This window comes from Hypanus sabinus, chromosome 18 (assembly GCF_030144855.1).
Source record: "Hypanus sabinus isolate sHypSab1 chromosome 18, sHypSab1.hap1, whole genome shotgun sequence".
NCBI classification, from domain to species: Eukaryota; Metazoa; Chordata; class Chondrichthyes; order Myliobatiformes; family Dasyatidae; genus Hypanus; species Hypanus sabinus.
The window spans coordinates 33152123-33167667 of record NC_082723.1 but is presented as its reverse complement, the minus strand read 5'-3'; the positions used below and the strand labels follow the sequence as shown (position 1 = coordinate 33167667).

Genomic DNA, 15545 nt, shown 5'->3' with positions numbered 1-15545 from the left:
AGCCCTGCCATCTTACATTGGTTTCTACAGTGACACGCTGAAAATTAACATGGGCAGGACAGCCACACAAGGGTGGCACAGTAGTTCAGTGATTACTGTAACACTATATAATGCCAATGATCACCTGTCGGGGTTTGAGTCTAGCCACTGTCTGTAAGGAGCTTGCATGTTTTTCCCAGGACCATGTGGGTTTCCTCTGGGTGCTCTGGTTTCCTCCCACAGTCCAAAGACGTACCGGTTAGGGTTAGTTTTGTTGTTGACACAAACAATGCATTTCACTGTATGTTTTAATGTTTCAATGAAGTTAAAGAGCTGAATGTGAACTCAGCTTCCACCTCCACCGACGGGATGTGCGTTTCCTCTTTCTCTCTCTTTATTTCAGAATGCCAGTGTCTTTAATTTTCACAACCAAACATTCACTTAATTTATGAAAATGGGCCATTCAACCATTGAGACTGTGAATCGGTTTGTGTGAATTATTTATTTGGGTGGCTGGAACTGATGAATCACAGACTGTATTATTCATTAAGTAACAGAATATGAAGGTTTATCTCTGCAGTTGCGAAGACAGTGCTGAATTGATACTGGAAGGGAGGAGCTGTTGGTGATTAAGGGAGTTTTATTGTTCTAACAGTGAATCCTTTACTGGTGTTCACTCAGCACGGGGAACGATGAGGTAATAAAACATATTAAACTGAAGCTGGATGTGCGATTGGAAAGTGTGTTCAGTAGGCTCCGGACTAATGCACAAATAATAGTCTGTTAGCTGAGGTGCCTTGGGGAAACTAACATTATAAGTGATTTAAAGAGAGCCAAAACACTTTGCAGTTGAGTGTGTACTTTGGCCAGACTGGGCTCAGTGCTTACTGCACTGAGCGGATATCAAGTGTTTCCCTTTTGAGTCCTGCACACAATCCTGCTCCAGCTAGGTTCCTTCAAATCCTGTCTCTGGCACAGCTACCTTTAATTGTCCAACCAATGCTGAGACCTCATTGTCTCATTTTACGACCAGCATATCATTTAGGACTGGGATGCTCTCTCCCTGCACTGTGGAATCTGGGGTTACTGTGGAGAATCCGATGCTCAAATTCTATGAAGTGAAAGTTCCTCATACGAAAAATTTAATAGCAATTTAAAACTTGTCGCTTTCAATTTCCGAGTTTCAAAACGTTACAAATTTGACACGTCCTGTACCTAATAAAGTTCCGCTGAGCGCAAGTCCGTGGTATTCTGCTGCTGTAACCCATCATGTCAAGGTTCAATGTGTTGTGCATTCAGAGATGCTCTTCTGCCCACCACTGTTGTAACGTGTGGTTATCTGAATTACTGTGCCCTTCCTGTCAGCTTGAACCAGTCTGGCCATTCTCCTCTGACCTCTCTCGTTAGCAAAGCATTTTAACTCACAAAACTGCCGCTCACTGGATGTTATTGTTTTTTTTGGACTGTAAACTCCAGAGGCAGATGTGCATGAAAATCCCAGGAGATCAGCAGTTTTGAGATACTCAAACCAGAGACAAACAATCATTCCAGGGTTTAAGTCACTTAGATGACATTTCTTCCCCATTCTGATATTTTGTCTGAACAACAACTGAACCTCTTCACCATAAGACAATAAGATCATAAGACACAGGAGCAGAATTAGGCCATTCAGCCCATCGAGTTAGCTCCGCCATTCCATCATGGCTGATCCCACCTTCCTTCTCGCCGTATCCTTTGATGCCCTGACCAATCAGGAAACTATCAACTTCCACCTTAACTATACCCATGGACTTGGCCTCCGTCGTTGTCTGTGGCAGAGCATTCCACAGATTCACTACACTCTGGCTAAAAAAAATCATCCTTACCTCTGTTCTAAAAGGTAAGCTGTCTCAAGCTGTCTTACCTCAAGCTGTCCGCATGGTTTTATGTACCGAGCTACAGCCTCATAATTGTCTGATGAAATGTTTGCATTAACAAGCAGGTGTGCAGCTGTACCTAATAAAGTGGCCACTGAGTGTATAATTATAATCTTCAAGTCAGTGAGTTCACAGTGGCTCCTAAAGCCCAGCTTCCTGTTTCAGGAGCAGAAGCAATCTCCTGCCCCAGCATTCTGATGTCTGGCTCCTCCGCCAATTGCTTTCCGGTTAACAAAAGTTGTAACCTGGAGAATAAAAGCATTGATCTACAGTTTCTCCTCACTCCACTTGCTAAGTATTGATCTGATGGGTAGATTTTAATCAGCATGTTGTACACATCATTCTATGTCTACTTGCCTTCAGTAATGTCCACTGCCCAGATGCGGAAGGGAAGGGTTGTTTGTGACCTGCTCAAGGATCAGCTGATCCCACTCACTCTTTGCTCCAGTCACCTGTTGCTGATAATCTAATTATCAACAAGGGATGACTCTGACTGAAAACACTGCATAGACCACAGACCATAAGATACAGGAACAGAATTAGGCCATTTGGCCCATCAAGTCTGCTCTGCCATTTCAGTCTTCAGATACAATTTTCCTCTCAGCCCCAATCTCCTGGATTCTCCCCATATCCCTTCATGTCTTGACCAAGCAAGAACCTATCAACCTCTACTTTAACCCAGTGACTTGGCCTCCACAGCTGCCTGTGGCAATGAATTCCACAGATTCACCACTCTCTGACTAAAGAAATTCTTCTTCATCTCTGCTAAAAGGATGCCCCTCTATTTTGAAGCCGTGTCCTCTGGTCTGAGAGTCTCACACCTTAGGAAACATCCTCTCCACATCCATTCTATTGAGGCCTTTCAACATTCGATAGGTTTCAATGATTCCCCCCCCCCCATTCTTCCGAATTCCAGTGATTACTGTCCCAAAGCCATCAAATGCTCCCCATATGACAAACCTTTCAAACCCAGAAACATTTTCGTGAACCTCCTCTGAACGCTCTCCAACGTCAGTACACTCTTGTTTCCTCCATTGAGTCTGCTTCACCATTCCACCTTGGCTTTTTTATTATTCTTCTCCACACCGTTCTATAGTCTTTCCCCCGTAACCTTTAACATCCTGTTTAATACAGGTCTATAATTCATTGAAAGTGGCGGTAGGGTCGTAAAGAAAGCTTTTGGCACATTGGCCTTCATAAATCAAAGTACTGAGTACAGGAGATGGGATGTCATTTTGGAGATGTACAAGATATCATTGAGGCTTAATTTGGAGTATTGGGTGTAGTTTTGGTCACCTACCTACAAGAAAGATGTAAATAAGGTTGAAAGAGCGTCGGTGTTACAGCAGGAGACCCGTGTGTTGTCGGGGAAGTCAGGATATCTGCTGTGGGCCGAAGACCTGAGATCTTTGCGATCTTTGGGCACAGAGCTCAGAAAAAGCAACATAACAGACGTTTAGCATTGTAAACCAGCGAGAATCTGCGGTATGTCGAATACTGGGTGAAATTCTGAGTAACTGCAAGTCTGTGTCTTTGCTCACGCTGAGTGCTGGGCGGTGGTACCGATGCTAGCTTGTTTTCTGCCGGTGGGGGGAAGGGGGGGTTGTTGCACACTGCTGCTTACTCGCAGAGGGAGGGGAACTTTAGGGTTCTTACGTTTATCTGTCGTTCATTCTTTGGGACACTTCTCTACTGGATATGTGCAAAGAAAAAGCATTTCAGGATGTATATTGTATACATTTCTCTGACATTAAATTGGACCTTTGAAGAATACAGAGCAAATTTACAAGGATGTTGCAGGGACTGGAAGACCCAAGTTTAAAGATTGAATAGGTTAGGACTTTATTTCTCAAAACATGGAAGATTGAGGGGACATTTGACTGAGGTATACAAAATTATGAAGAGTATAGATAGGGTAAATGCAAGCAGGTTTTTTTCCACTGAGGTCGGGTGGGACAACAACTAGAGGTCATGGGTTAAGGGTATAAAGTGAAAAATTTAAGAGGACCATGAAAGGAACCTTTACTCAGAGGGTGGTGAGAGTGTGGAATGAGCCCCCCACACGAGAGGTGCATGTGAACTTAATTACAACATTAAGAGAAGTTTGGATGGTAGGGGCATGGAAGGCTATGGACCAGGTGCAGGTTGATGGGAGTCAGCAGTTTAAATGGTTCAGCATGGAATCGATAAGATGAAGGGTTTGCTTCTGTGCTGTACTTTTCTATGACTCTAATCAAGAACCTATCAAACTCTGCTTTAAATATACCCAACGACTTGGCCTGCATAGCTGTCTATGGCAATAAATTCCACAGATTCACTACTCTCTGAATAAAGAAATTCTTCCTTGTCTCGGTTCTAAGGAGTCCTCCTTCTATTCTAAGGTTGTGCCCTCTGTGTCCTACACTCACCGACTACAAGAAACATCCTGTCTAAATCTATTCTATCTGGGCTGTTCAATATTCAGTAAGTTTCAATGTGATCCCCCTCATTCTTTTTTAACTCCAGCATGTACAGGCTGAGAGCTATCAAACGTTCCTCATATATTAACCCTTTCTTTCCTGGAGTCATTCTTGTGAACCTCCTTGGGACCAACTCTAATGCCGGCACGTCCTTTGTTAGTTAATGAGCCCAAAACTGTTCACAATGCTCCGTGTGCAGTCTGAGTAATGTCTTATAAAGCCTCAACCTTACATCCTTGCAAGCACCAAGATGTAGGAGTGATACAATGGGTTGAGCAGTTGGCGTTAATGAGGTTAAATTGGGAGTAAAAGCTTGGGGCAACACAGATCGTCCATGGTTCAAACTGCCAACTAACAGCAGAGGGCAAGGCGGATGCTGTGAAGGGGTAAGTCAGGTCTCATATTCATCTGCCTTCAAACTATAAAGGGCTGTATTAAGTTATTCAGTATCTGTGCTGATCCTAATTTTAGGCATTTAGATACAGTTGTTGGAAGAAACTTCAACATATTTCAAATCAGTTAATCTCAAGATCTAAATAAATTATCATATTTAGCTTGCACATTCCATTTCATTTAATTATCTGTTTTTCAAACCATTTCAACATCTTGTCAATTTTCTTACATCTGTCAAGAAATATATGAAATAAATAGACACCTTCAGACGTGTAATTTTCAGTTTCTTTCCCATTTTCTGATGTTAGAATCTGACTGGCATTTTAGTCGTGCAAGTAATTTTAACCTTGCCTTCATCTACAGCACATTACAGGCCCTTCGGCCCACAATGTTGTGCCGACCACGTAACCTACTCTAGAAACTGTCTAGAATCTCCCTACCACATTGCCCTCTACTTTTCTAAGCTCCATGTACCTATCTAAGGATCTTAAAAGGTCCTGTTGCATCCGCCTCCACCACCGTCGCTGGCAGTGCTCTGTGTGAGATACTTAGCCCTCACTTCCCCTCTGTACCTACTTCCAAGCACTTTAAAACTATGCCCCTTAAGAGAAACGGTTTTGCTTTAATGAACAGCGGGGCAGTGGTAATGTGTTATTTTTGTCACATGTACTGAGATACAATGAAAAGCTGGTCTTGCACACTATTCATACAGATCAGACCATTACACAGCGCATTGAGCTAGAACAAAATAAAACAATAACAATGCAGAATAAAGAATAAGAACTATCGAAAAAGTGCGGTGATCCTGTTATACAAGAGGCCTATTCAAGAGGCTGATAACTGTAAGACCATTAGATATAGGAGCAGCATAGGCCTTTTGGCCCATCGAGTCTGCTCCACCATTTAATCATGGCTGATACAATTTTCCTCTGCCCCAATCTCCTGCCTTCTCCCCACATGCTGATCGATCAAGAATCTATCAACCTCGGCGTTAAATATACATAAAGACTTGGCCACCACAGCTGTCTGTGGCAAAGAATTTCACAGATTCACCACCTTCTGACTGAAGAAATCCCTGCTCATCTCCGTTCTAAAAGAATGCCCCTCTATTCTGAAATTGTGTTCTCTGGTCTTAGACTTTCCCACCACAGGAACTTCCTCTCCACATCCACCCTATCAAGGTCTTTCACCATTCACAAGGAAATCTGCAGATGTTGGAAATTCAAACAACAACACACACAAAATGCTGGTGGAACACAGCAGGCCAGGCAGCATCTATAGGGAGAAGCGCTGTCGACGTTTCGGGCCGAGAAGGGGGTCCTGACGCAGGGTCTCGGCCCGAAACGTCGACAGTGCTTTTCCTTATAGATGCTGCCTGGTCTGTTGTGTTCCACCAGCATTTTGTGTGTCTTTCACCATTCGATAGGTTTCAATGAAGTCACCCCTCATTCTTCTGAATTCTAGTGAGTACAAGCCCCTAGCCATCAAATGCTCTTCAGGTCCAGCTATTCAATCCTGGAATCATTGTCATGAATCTCCTTTGAACCCCCTCCAATTTCAGCACATCCTTTCGAAGATAAGGAACTCAAACCTGCTCACAACACCCCAAGTGAGGCCTCACCAGTGCTTTATTACATCCTTGTTTTGATATTCTAGTCCTCTTGAAATGAATGCTAACATTGCATTCGCCTTCCTCACCACAGATCAACCTGAAAATTAACCTTTAGGCAATCCTGCACAAAAACTCCCAAGTCCCTTTGTGCCTCAGTTTTTGTATTTTCTCTCCACTTATAAAATAGTCAAACCTTTCTTTTCTTCTACCGAAGTGCACGACCATACACTTCCAGACATTGTATTCCATCAGCCACTTCTTTGCCCATTTTCCTAATCTAAGTCCTTCTGTAGCCTTAAAACTACCTGCCCCTCCACCTGTAGCAGTGGGGTAGAAGCTGTATTCCCATCTGTAGTGGGATGACGTGTGCTTCCACTTCAGTGATCCATGCGTGTGAGACTTTCAACGTTACAAGCCTGGGTGCCGCCCCGGCACTGATTAATATTCAAAACTCACCACCGAGCACCAGTCACTTCCACTGAGTTTAATGGTCACCAAATTCCAAAGTCGAGGCCTGGCTCTGTCAGTCTCGGTGAGTTCTCTGGTATAATTGAAGGCCTGATGTCAGTGTGACCAGGTCCGAATCTGAGTTCTGCTGGACGCTGCAGGTGACCTGTCTTGGGGTTTGAGCCCGCCTGTGTGTGTATGGCAGGGAGGAAGAAGGTTTGTTGTGTTCACTGTTGTCCCGCTGAGCACTGTGAAACGTGTTGTGTTGGCACTTGCGGGCTGCCCTCAGCACATCTTTAATTGTGTTGATTGTTAACACAAACGACACATTTCACTGTAGGTTTTGATGTACATGTGATAAATAAACTTGAATCTTGTTAGCAACACATGTTTCACGTTATGGAGGTTTAAGAACTGCTTTAGGGTTAGAAAGTCAGTCACCGAATAGACACATGAGAATGGTAAAGGTGAGACACTGAAAGTGTGAATTAAACAAATTTCCCAGCTGGAGTACGTCCACTGGACCAGACGTTGGTTTGATCAGCCTATAAACCTGGCATCCAGTACTGTGCATGAGCAGGCCTGTATATGAGAGTAAAGTCAGGATAGGCGAAGTGACCTCAGCACCCTCTCTCAGGTAGGCAGACGACAAACTGAGGGACATACTCTAGCTGTCAACTGTTCTCTGCTAGTATTGTTTACAATAAAACTATAAGACATAGGAGCAGAATTAGGCCATTCAGCCCATCGAGTCTGCTCTGCCATTCCATTTCTCCTCACCTCTGTTCTAAATGGATGTCCCTCTATTTTGAGGCAGTGACCTCTGGTTCTAAACTCCCCCAACATGGAAAACATTCTCTCCAAACCCATTCTACCTAGGCCTTTCAATATTCAATAGGCTTCAATGATATCCCCTTCACTCTTCTAAACACCACTGAACACAGGCTCAGAGCCACCAAAAGCTCATCTGTTAACCATATAATTTTCATGTACCTCCTCTGGACCCTCTCCAATGCCAGCACATCTTTTCCTAGATGAGCGACCAAAAACTGCTCACAACATGAACAACTCTGTATTATCAAAGTCGTTTGGCAAGAATGCGTTACAACAACTTCCAGTTGAGTTCTCTGCGTCGATTTCCCTCCAAGCTGAATCTGCAGAGAGTTTGCCACTTGGTAAGAATTTCTCTTCTAAACTCCAGCAGGACCACTGCCAAAACAATGAACTTCGCTCGACTTTCCGCTTCTCCTGGGAGCCTAGCAGCTCTTTCAGAGGTTGTGTATTTGAATAATATGTACTGAAGGCTAATATTGCACAAGTTGAGCTTGTTCCCGGCTGGCCAGAGCAGAGTGGTTGGTGAGCCTTGGTTAGAATTGCTCACACTAACTGGGAGGAGAGGCGCCTTGCAGACCAGTCGCTGATTAATGAAGACAGAAACCTGTAGCAGTGGATCTTCCACCAGATCCAGGACAGCTTTCTCCCACTTCCTTCAGCAGCCATGGGCACTCGCATGGATCCCAGCTATGCCTGCCTGTTTGTCGGCTGTGTGGAACAGTCTACGTTCCAAGCCAACACTGGTGACTGTCCCGCACTTTTCCTACGCTACACTGACGACTGCACTGGTGCTGCTTCCTGCACCCATGCTGAACTCGTCGGCTTCACCCACTTTGCCTCCAACTTCCACCCAGCCCTCAAATTCACCTGGTCCATTTCCAACTCCTCCCTCACCTTTCTCAATCTCACTATCTCTGTCTCCGGAGACAGTTTATTCACCGGTGTCTATTACAAACCCATGGACTCTCACAGCTTCCTGGACTATACCCCATCCCACCCTGTAACTTGTAGAAGGGCCATCCCCTTCTCTCAATTCCTCCGTCTCCGCTGCATCAGCTCTCAGGATGAGGCTTCTCATTCTAGAATGAAGGAGATGTCCTTTTTCAAAGAAAGGGGATTCCTTTGTCCACCATCAACGCTGCCCTCAACTGCATCTCTTCCATTTCACACACGTCTGCTCTCACCCTTCCTGCCACCCTACCAGGGATGGCGTTCCTTTTGTCCTCACCTATCACTCCACTGGCCTCCGTATACAGCGCATAATTCTCCGAAACTTCCGCTACCTCCAACGGGAACCCACCACCAAGCACATCTTTCCCTCCCCGCCCCCACCCCCACTTTCTGCTTTCCACAGGGATCGCTCCCCAAGTGACTCCCTTGTCCATTCGTCCCTCCACACTGATCTCCCTCCTGGCACTTATCCTTGCAAGCAGAACAAGTGCTACACCCGCCCCTACGCTTCCTCCCTCACTACCATTCAGGGCCCTAAACAGTCCTTTCCAGGTGAGGTGACACTTCACTTGTGAGTCTGTTGGCTTCTTCTACTGTCATAATGAGGCCACACTCAGGCTGGAGGAACAACACCTTATATTCCATTTGGGTAGCCCCCAACCTGATGGCATGAACATTGCATTCTCTAACTTCGGTAATGTTCCCTAACCCCCCCCTTCACCATTCCCCATCCCCTTTTCCCTCTCTCACCTTACCTTGTTGCCCGCCCATCGCCTAACTCTGGTGCTCTTCCCCCCCCTTTTTCTTTCTTCTATCGCCTTCTGTCTCTTTCACCAATCAAATTCCCAGCTCTTTACTTCATTCCCCCCCCCCCCCAGTTTCACCTTTCACCTGGTGGTTCTCTCTCTCCTCCCCCCACCTTTTAAATCTACTCCTTAGCTTTTTTTCTCCAGTCCTGTCGGAGGATTTTGACCTGAAACATCAACTGTACTTTTCCAGAGATGCTGCCTGGCCTGCTGAGATCCTCCAGCACTTTGTGTTTTCCGGGACAGTTTCCATGGCCTGACTGAGGAGGTCCATGTTCCTCGCAACAGCCACCTTTGAATATATAACAGAAGAACTACACAGATCCAGCTGGCATCGTCAGATCTGGTGGACAACCAACCGACCAGCAGCAAGGCAGCGGCAAACTCTGTGTTCAACAGGAGGGATTAAAATGTCACTGCATCATTTATTACAAAAGACTCGCTTATCCCGGAATGGGTGTTAACATGAATACTCAACACTTAACACAAAATACTCGCCACTCAGCCGATGTTCTCTATAACAATTTTGTGTGAACTCACAACTTCAGCCTGTCCAGTGATGCATTTAGACCTGATATTGGACACTCAGAGTCATGAACTCTGCCATGACCGTCCCAAGCCTAGTTAGAACCATAGAACCATAGAAAATTACAGCACAGAAACAGGCCTTTTGGCCCTTCTTGGCTGTGCCGTATCGTTTTTCTGCCTAGTCCCATTGACCTGCACCTAAACCATATCCCTCCATACCCTTCTCAACCATGTACCTGTCCAAGTTTTTCTTAAATGTTAAAAGTGAGCCCGCATTCACCACTTCAACTGGCAGCTCATTCCACACTCCCACCACTCTCTGTGTGAAGAAGCCCCTCCTAATGTTCCCTTTAAACTTTTCCTTTTTCACCCTTAACCCATGTCCTCTGGTTTTTTTCTCCCCTAGCCTCAGTAGAAAAGCCTGCTTGCATTCACTCTATCCATACCCATCATAATTTTATATACCACTATCAAGACTCCCGTCATTCTTCTACACTCCAGGGAATAAAGTCCTAACCTATTCAACCTCTCTCTGTAACTCAGTTTCTCAAGTCCCGGCAACATCCTTACAAACCTTTACAAAGGTTTACAAACCTTCTCTGCACTCTTTCAACCTTATTAATATCCTTCCTGTAATTAGGTGACCAAAACTGCACACAATACACCAAATTCGGCCTCACCAATGCCTTATACAACCTCACCATAACATTCCAACTCTTATACTCAATATTTTGATTTATAAAGGCCAATGTACCAAAAGCTCTCTTTACGACCCTATCCACCTGTGACGTCACTTTTAGGGAATTATGTATCTGTATTCCTAGATCCCTCTGTTCTACTGCACTCCTCAGTGCCCTACCATTTACTTTGTATGTTCTACCTTGGTTTGTCTTTCCAAAGTGCAATACCTCACACTTGTCTGTATTAAACTCCATCTGCCATTTGTCAGCCCATTTTTCCAGCTGGTCCGAATCCCTCTGCAAGCTTTGAAAATCTTCCTCACTGTCCACTATACCTCCAATCTTTGTATCATCAGCAAATTTGCTGATCCAATTTACCACATTATCATCCAGATCATTGATATAGATGACAAATAACAATGGACCCAGCACTGATCCCTGTAGCACACCACTAGTCACAGGTCTCCACTCAGAGAAGCAATCCTCCACTACCACTCTCTGACTTCTCCCATTGAGCCAATGGAACCATGTCCCATCTACCATCTTCCTCAACATGTATACCTAGTGACTGAATCTGCCTAACTAACCTCCCATGCAGGAACTTGTCAAAGGCCTTAGTGAAGTCCATGTAGACAACATCCACGGCTTTCCCTTCATCCACTTTCCTGGTAACCTCCCCGAAAAACTCTAATAGATTGGTTAAACATGACCTATCACGCACAAAGCCACCCTGACTCTCCCTAATAAGTCCCTGTCTATCCAAATACTTGTAGATCCTAATAAAAACATAAAATGCTGGCAGAACTCAGCAGGCCAGACAGCATCTATGGGAGGAGCTAGTGATGACGTTTCAGGCCAAAACCCTTCGTTTCGGCCTGAAACGTCGTCACTAGCTCCTCCCATAGATGCTGTCTGGCCTGCTGAGTTCTGCCAGCATTTTGTGTTTTTATTTATTTCCAGCATCTGCAGATTCACTCATGTTGCCTTTTTAGATCCTTTCTCATTTCTTCAAAATCGGCCTTTTCCCAGTTTAGTACCTCAACCCAAGGACCAGATCTATCGTTATCCATGACCAAATTGAAACCAATGGTGTTATGATCCACTGGAACTAAAGTGTTCCCCTAAACACACTTCTGTCACTTATCCTAACTCGTTTCCTAATAGGAGATCTAATATTCCATCCTCTCTAGTTGGTACATCTATATATCGATTTAGAAAACTTTCCTTGATTTAGTTGTGAGAGGAGGAGGGGTGAAGGACCCTTCCCTGCACATATCTATCCAAGTGCCCCATCAATGTTGCCACTTACCTCACCACAATCACTTTCGCTGGCAGCTCATTGCAGGTACTCATTACCCTCTGAGCAAAGGAGTTACCTCTCTTTCAGATCTCTCTCTCTTACCTTATATTTGTGCCCTCTGGTTCTGGGGTCCCTGACCCTGGGGAAAGGCTCTTACTGTCCACCTTGTTCACTGTGACTACCAATCTCCTCAGATCAAACCTGCACTCAGCAGGACCTGGCGTGAAGTCTGATGTCCCAGTGTTTGAGAACCCAAGCCCAAGTCTGGAGGCCCTGAGGTGGACTGTCCTGGCACTGAAAGTTGTATGTGTGCGTGGGGGAGGGGTGGAGAGGGAGAGGTGGGTGTGAGAGGGGTGGGAGAGTGGGGGTGGGAGAGGGGGAGTTGGAGAGGGAGAGCTGGAGGGGGCAGGAGTGGGGGGAGACGGGGGATAGAGAGGGGGCAGAGGGGTAGACAGAGAGAGGGCAGAGAGGGGAGAGGGGCTTGTTTTGCTGTTGTTGTCGGTGTTGGTTTGCTGAACATTATGGGCATGCTATGCTTTTACTGAAATGTGCAGTAACCCAGTACGTCCTTAGGTGTGTTGGTTGTTAAGGCAAACAATCCATTTCATTGTATGTTTCACTGTACATGTGATTAAAAAAAATCAGAATCTGAATCAATAATGAGTCATGCCCTGGAGGAGGCCTTTCATCCCATCTATTCTGTACTGGCTCCACCACTCACTCCTGCAATACTCCTCTTACCCTCTGGTCCTTGGAGAAATGACCCCAACATATTCCTCACTCTGAAAGGTTTCAGTCCCTTTATTTATTTATTTAGGAGATGCTTTGTGGAACTGACCAATGAGCTGCACGGGCCGCGACTCATCTATTAACTCTAGCCTAAAAGCAGGGGAGATGACAATGACCAATTAACCTACTAACCAGTACGTCTTTGGATTGTGGGAGGAAACCAGAGCACTTGGAGGAAACACACGCACATGGGGAGGAACATCAAACTCCTTAAAAAGAATGTTGTAATTGAAATCCAAATCATGTCATTGTGAACGGTAATAGTGTGGCACTAACCACGATGCTACCCGGGTGCCCTCTCCAGGAGCAGAGTCAGGCAACAGAAGGCCAAGCGAGGAACTCGAACTGCTCAGTCATGTCTTTGTGTGGGTAAGTGGGCAGGTCCAAACAGGTACAACATAACTAAAGAGGATACGTGCAAAATATCAGGAACCAGAAGGATGTTGATTAAAGTATTTAACTGCTGTTCTACTGTTGCATAGCAACATAGACATCACAGGCAGGGAAGTGCCATTCTTACGAAGTTAATGAAAGGTTATGGGTTAAAATTACCCCCAGGTGGTATAAGATGGTAATTGGTGCCTGACAGAGAATGTCAAGGACTTGCGCGATGCCTAGTGATTCAGCCCTACAGATGGTAGTTAAACTGCATACACACCTGCCTGTACTCACCTGACGGATCTGAGCAACTCCTGCACAGGAAGAATGTGCAAGTTCCACACAGAGAGCAGCTGAGGTCAGGATTGAACCTGGATCTGTCAAACCATCAAGTTCCTAATCATCCTTCCCTTCAATATTCTGCGTAAATACTTATAAACGCTTTTTGGGACCAATTCCGAACGTAACTTGCTGATGATGGGTCGGACAGTTTAATGTAGTTTACAATGTAAATACATGCTGGTATTTCTGAAAACAGGCATAAAATGAATCTCAGAATTGTATATGGTGACATATATGTACAGACTGCCCTTTTTATCCGTGGATTCTGCATACACAGATTCAACCAACTGCGGATCGGGAAAACCCGGAAGTTCTCTCTCCAGCACTCGTTGTTTGAGCATGTACAGACTACTTTTTCTTGTCATTATTCCCTAAACAATACAGTATAACAACTATTTACATAGCATTTACATTGTACTAGGTATTATAAGTAATCTAGAAATGAATTAAAAGTACAAGCAGTCCCCGGGTTATGAATGAGTTCCATTCCTGAGTCCGTCTTTAAGTCAGATTTGAAGGCGGAACATGTACATCCAGTATTATTTCGCGTTAGTCAAACGTTTTTCTTAGTATATAGTATATATTTTACCTTTCTATGCATATAAAACACTTAAGAAACATACGTATTTCAATAATTAAACCACTGCGTTGTTTAGTAATAATTGTAGCTTTCATCGGGGCAGGGCCTTTCGCATGCTCCATTAAAATTGTTCCAATCGTTGACCGACGTAGCCTAACGCTTTTCCAATGACCGATGGCGTTTCACCTCTCTCCGATCGCTTTATTACTTCCACCTTATTTTCAATCGTGATCGTGATTATTTTCGTGAACAGAAACACTGCAGATTCAGAGCTGCGCCGCCAGGTCCTGATGTCCACCGCACTGAACATGTTAAATAAAGTCCGGGGTTCCGCTGGGTTCTAAAGACCACTCCACTGAGACGGCTTAAATAAGGGACTTGAGCATCCGCAATTTTTGGTATCCGCGGGGGGGGGCAGGGGTCTCGGAACCAATCCCCCGCGGATAAGGAAGGCCGACTGTACTTTGGTAATAAATTTAATTTCACTTCGAACTTTTATTCCATACTCTATCTTTATACTCTATCTTGTTTTATGTAACTGTTTATTCTGTGTAATTGTTGAATGTTGTTGTTTTCTGTTGCTTGTCACACCCTGACCAACACACCAGAGCCAATTCCTAATTTATGTAAATATATATGGCAGGTAAAATTGATCCTTGATTCTTCTGTCATACACCAGATACGACAGCTGATTACTGCAAAGTTTATTCCACTGGTGGAGGATATAGCTGTTGACACATGATGATGTAACCTCTCCAAGAATTTACAACATCTCATGACTCATTAATGAAACTCCTCACGCAACTCCTCAGCCCGAGGAGGAATTCGTGACATATCAGCCACTCCCACGTCAAAATATCTCGTTCAAGTGCCTTAAGTCCTTCTCCACTGTCCTTCTACTGTCCCCTCTGCTCCTGCCAATAATCTATGCCCAGGGTGACTGGCCTGTTGGACTCAGAGTTATACAGCCTGGAAACAGGCCATTTAGCCCAACTGGTCCACGCTCACCACAGCATCCTCCCTGGAGTTAAAGTTGCCCCATGTATCGATCCAAAAGTCTGTTAAATGTCGCAGTGTACCCACTCTGCCCATTTCCTTTGGCAGCTCTTTCCTGGTACACACTCGTCATGGCTATCCCTTGAGGTCAAGGATAATGGTCTATCACAGAGCGAAGGCCCGTGCGTGTATTTGTTTAACGTATACTTGATGTTGCACTCCAAGAAGCACACGATACTTCACAAATCAACCAACTGATTCCAATGGCATGGAAACCACGATGACAGGAGCTGATGGATTTGTTACAGCCTTCATCCACCTTCACAGCCGTTCAGTTCAAAGTAACTTCGTCCGCCTGTTCCCCGTTGAGGTCTTGGTTGGATTGTTCCTTGTCAGGGACCTCACCCTCGACCTTACCGCCATGGGTGACCCTACCAGGTGCATAGGTCCAGACAGCATCGCTCTCGGGATCTCAGGACCTCACAAGCTTCTCCACCACGACAAGGTGACAATCCACTACCCTCTGTGCAAAGAAATTCCTCTCAAAATTCAAAG

At 44.9% G+C, this 15545-nt stretch overlaps 1 protein-coding gene across 2 annotated transcripts in view; it reads right to left on the bottom strand.

The window, feature by feature from the left end:
• The window catches only part of LOC132407467 (multiple epidermal growth factor-like domains protein 9), a 205789-nt gene that overhangs the window by 43402 nt on the left and 146842 nt on the right, over window positions 1-15545 (bottom strand). The window lies entirely within an intron of this gene.